Raw genomic sequence first — 5,638 nt, forward strand, 5'->3', positions numbered from 1 at the left:
TCAACAGACGCTAAAAATCCCCCACAACGGCCTCGTCCCTGTGTGAAGAATATTAGAAAGTGGTGTCACCACTTACACCTCAGTCCGAGTTAACTATAAAATTTTACAAGACAAGGTGTAAAATGGAAACAGAAAATGCCAAAACCTGATCAAGTTCGCACTGATGCGCCAAACTTTTATTAGAGCCACTGCGTCTTTCATTCCTGGGAAATCAGTGATGCACTTATACAAATGGTGAAGGTGCTGCTCCAAGAACATGTCCGACAACACCAAGGCATTGTAATGAGGTGTTGGTACTCCTGTGTCTAAAAACATAACACAAAACAAGAAAAGAATTATTGTTAATAGAGGCCACAACATTGCAAATAAATATTAATACTTGTTGTACATGTAGCAACGTTTTATATATAATATGTACTCAATGGTTTAAAAAGTTACTTTTTATACCCAATGTGTGGTTTGAGAAAATATCCATACCCACCCTAGAACTTATATTTGTTGAGAGCATCGTAATTTGGAAATTCCCAGTATGTGGGAGATCTCAAAAGCCAAATATTTTATAGAAAAGTATGAAGTTAGACTGGAATTTCTGGAGGGGTGGAAGGGTTCAACCCAAAAAAACCTTCATAGGGAGGGCATACAACTTTCAAACTACATGTGATATAAATAATTTTTCCCAGAGAAACACAATTATACAATTCTAACATCCCTTCCAACTTGTACAAGATAGTAGTTTATAAATGGTAAAAGTATCAAAAAATGTACCAGAAAATGAAAACTGTTGGAAAATCGAGATGAGCATTATTAAATGATTAAGATTAGATTTACAATCAGTCTGTATGCTACAATATAATTTACAGCTGCATTACAAAAGTTTGTTTTCCTGACATCTTAGCCACTGATAATTAATTGAAAGTGACTCACAGGTTGTTTTGCCAATAACATATTATAGAGTTGTAACCTACCAGCCCCATCTTCTGCCACGCCCTCCTTGCCATTGAACCAGTTCTGTCTGAGACTATTCTTTTTTGGAGAAAACCTCTGAGGTCTGAATGTACCCACTGATAAACAGGGATGCAATTTCATGACAAACTGTTTCCCAGCTTTATACCTATGAGAGGAATCAGTTGTAAGCACTTTTTATTCAAGAACATGTCAAATTTGCAACTTGTGTGAAACTTCCTACTGCACCTGTAGGTGTAGGGGTATATTATGAGTTATTGACCAAGGGGAAGGTCAAATAAGTACAAGGAAAGAAAAGACCATGTATACTAATATATGACAGTACACTTATCCCCAATTCTCTGTGATTTTTAAGGGAATGGCATTGTTTGCCAAACATATCTTCGGAGTCTGTCTTAAACAAAACACATTTTCGGAGTCTGGTCTTAGGAAATAAAAATTATTGGAAACATCCTCAGAAATCTTTGGAGTGTCCTCCTGAAGAACCTTTGAAAGTTTGATCTTTTGATATACATGTAGTTGTGCCTTCTCCTAAAAATCTTGGCACTTGCAGGTTAAAAATCTCATGCCTGTGACTCGAAAACATTGCTACCCGGCAGAGGCTAAAATTGGTTTTTCGGGTGGGGAGAATTTAATCCATTGAACAATATGAGACTCAGTGCAGGTGCAGGGTTACATGAGGGCGATGGTGATCCATTCAACTTTGTACCTGCACTCACCTTGTATTGGTCTATCTAAAATTGTATGTATTGAAGATATGTTATTATGAGTTTGCCCGTGAGCGCAAATTTATCTGACACTATATAAACCAAAATCCACCCCCAAATCTTCGTTTAAAAGCTGAAATTAAAAGCACTCCACTGATCCTACAAACAGCAAAGGAAAGCCGCAAAGCACAAGTTTCTCTCTGAAATCAACACCTTATTATCTTTAAAGATATTTGGCAACACTAATTACCTCACAGAAAATTAATTTGTTGTTAACCGTATACTTGTCATTAATGAACATTCGTATTGTCTTTACCCTGACAAAACGATTATCAATTGTTTAATCACAACCACTCTTTCATTGACAAAAAATATAAAACACACATTTCCAAAACTTCATAAAAAACTGAAAACTGCAAATGAATCGTACCCTGACTTCATTATCACTCCTGTAAACTGTATATTTCAGTGCTCATTCAATGCTCATTTAATTCACTTCAAGACTGGCAAAAGTACAACTGTGCTACCAGTCCGTAAATTTTATAGAGACCCTTCAGCTATCGCGTGTGCGACTTGCTTGTCTATCTAAATTTGTATGTATGGGTGATATGTTCTTATTACGAGTTTGCCAGTGAGTGCAAATTTATCTGACACTGTATAAACCAAAATCAACCCCCAAATCTTTGTTTAAAAGCTGAAATTAAAACCACTCCGCTGATCCTACAAACAGCAAAGGAAAGCCGCAAAGGAAACCCACAAAGGAATGCTACTCTCTCTGAAATTGACACCTTAAGGTTACAGTATACCTTCGGGTTGGCAATTTTCTTCAAATTTGGATTTTTGGGTCAAAATAGTGGTTGAAGAATAATCTCTAATTTCTGAAAAAATTTTTTGAAAAAGGCTAAATATTGGCCCTATGGCATGTATGCAATCAACCGAGACGATTTTCGCGGGAATTATCTATATGGATGTCACGAATTGACTACTCAGTTGATCAGCATTGTTGTTCTGACTACCCAGCATTTTTGGTATTAGGTGTGTCTCTATTAAGTTATAAGTAAACAAAGACCACGTTTAAACCATGGACCAGTTCGAAAAAGCACAAACAGTGAAGAACGAATGAAAATATATCAATGAGTGAACAAGCGAAAGTTCGCCACGCGGATGAAGCTATAGTTATTGTATAAGGCGGGCAAATATTCGTGGTAAGAGAAAAGAAAGGTTCTGTAAAAATTTCGAAACTTGACAGCAATAACAGGGATCCTGACAGAGACTCTTCTGATGAGTCCGATATCGACGAATCGTCGGACTCATTGAGACCATTTGAAATATTATCCATGCACAGTTGCCCACACACAGTTGCTCTCCGCGCTTTCTTTTGTTTGTTTCCTTCGTTCAGTCACTCTAGCGTTCGTATCCTTTTTAGTCTTACCCATTTTGCCAGACCAGCTTCAAGAAAAACCGAGCTACAGAAAAATTATCTCTCTGCCTTCGGTTCCTTGAGCGCATTGCGAAACACAAGAGATTTTTAGAGATTCGCGCGTAAATTTCACCAGGAGGTTAACGGTAGTAAATTTTCCCTGCACTGATTGGCTTAGTTATCTGAGAACCCAGTTGAAGGTGTTTGTGGGCGGAGTTTGTTTGCGAAGCAGAAGATTTTTCTTAGTGCTGTTTTCTCGAATAAATTTTTTCACTTGAAGCAGACACTTTAAAGAGTTATAACTCAAAGGGAATTTGTTCAATTGCTCTTAAATTTAGACAGTGGCTAGGTTAACATATAAACTACAAAAGCATGTCTGGGAATTGTTAATTTCGAAATACTTTATCTTCGAGAGTGATTTTTGTACGATTACCCCACATTTTTTTAATCCTATTTCGAAAACGTTCTGTAACTTTTTCCTGCAATTGAATATGCCAAAACGCAAACATGTTTTTTAAGCGCTTTGGGCCCTAAAACCGAGGAAAAAATTAAATTGGCGAAAGACAAAATTCACTTTGACTTGTAGCTTTCGAAAGGTGATTCGGGCGCTCGCATTTAGTGGTCGTGAAAAATTTGGCAATTCATTTTCTTTCAAAATTGTTGGTATAGTTTGATAGCCAGCTCTATAAGCTTTAATTTGATATAGGGGTTTAGGTATCCACAGCTTAAACTGCACGCGCTACATCACTTGCGCGCGAGATACCCCTGAAGGTATACTGTAACCTTAATATCTGTAAAAATATTTGGCAACACTAATTACCTCACCAGAAATTAATTTGTTGTTTTAACTGTATACATGTCATATCGATTAAAAGCAGTCTGCTGATCCTACAAACAGCAAAGGAAAGCCACAAAGCCTTCCCCTATCACCTGTGCAACTTACTTGTCTATCTAAACTTGTATGTATGGAGGATACTGTATGTTCTTATCATGAGTTTGCCAGTGAACACAAATTTATCCAATACTGTTTAAACCAAAATCCGCCCCTAAATCTTAATTTGAAAGCTACAATTAAAAGCACTCTGCTGAACCTACCAAGAGCAAAGGAAAGCAGCAAAAGAACTCCCAGAGTGCATTTCGCTTCCACAGGGGGATAAATCGTGCATGACATAAGTGCACGGACATAAGTGCGACAAATTATGCGAAATCACTATCCAAAGGAATGCTTGCATGCCAGCATAAAGCGATGATGTCACACAATACGTCATTGCTTAAAAAGGAATGCATTCCATTTGCACTTGAAAAGACAGATTGAGAAGTTAACCAGAAACAGAACCAGATGACATGCAGCTTCCATAGACCTATGCTCCATACAGGCAGTGGAAGGGAATAAGTCAAGTCAGTTGACTTATAAGGGGGTTTTAGAGTTACCAACTTTGGGTTGGGGGCTAATCAACTTCTTTATTGAAGTTACAACTGTAACAGCTCAGGCTGCAGACTAACTGACTTGGGGGCTTAATGACTGGGTACCATAATGCTTTGGTTCATAAACTGCCATGAAATACATGTAAACATGCTGTGATGTATCAGCCAGTGCAATACATGATCCATCCAAGACACCCTTAGCTAACCTCTTGCTCCTTTTTCCCATCAGGTAAAGACAGCAGTAGAGTATTCAGCTCATGCAAAATGTCATCCAGAGCTTTATTTCTGTCTTTCTTTGGTTACACTTCAGAGAGAAGCTCAGTTATCTGGTTGGAACAATAATAAAAACACTTTTCAGCCTACAACAACAACAACATATATTACTTATATAGTGCTTTTTCTATAAAAACAGTCAAAAGTGCATTACAATTAGACAAATTCTTACAAATTACAAATTGAGAATTAAAACAACCAACACATAGTAATACCAAAATGTGATAAAGACTGGGAATTTACATGTACTGCATTACTTAATGCATACCTCACTTCTAAATCTGTACTGCAAAATGAATCAAATTATGCTCTGAGGGACTTGGTTAACAAACTTGTTGTTCCCTTACCAAGAACTAACTACATGAAAAATAGTTTTGGTTACAGCAGCGCTGTCACAGTGATTTGGGTATCCCCGTGTTTTGGGTACCCCCGTGCCCAAATCCCTAGTGCTTTGGGTAGCCCCGTGCCCAAATCCCTAGTGCTTTGGGTATCCCCAGTAGGGATACCCAAAACACTGGAAGCATTAAATACCACAGACTGAGGCAAGTGAAATCATCCATAATTCTGCTGAAAAACCATTCATCTTCTTACAAAGCTTTGTCTCAATAAATTAAAACTTTCTTAATCTTGATATAAACACATAAAGTTGGTGAAAATAGTCCAAATTTATAACGGACTGTCTGATCCGAGTCCGCAGTAATATTATAAACGGCATACAAAACACATTCATGCGCCAAAGTTCCTGTGGATTGAATAAAATCAATATGCAAGCAAAAACACCGCGATACGGCCGTCACGCAATACGCAGGTCTCAAGCTGTAACTGACCTCTGTGTACGGTTGCCTGTTTG

Source organism: Orbicella faveolata, unplaced genomic scaffold (assembly GCF_042242905.1).
Source record: "Orbicella faveolata isolate gen_17 unplaced genomic scaffold, um_ofav_v1 contig_26, whole genome shotgun sequence".
NCBI lineage: Eukaryota > Metazoa > Cnidaria > Anthozoa > Scleractinia > Merulinidae > Orbicella > Orbicella faveolata.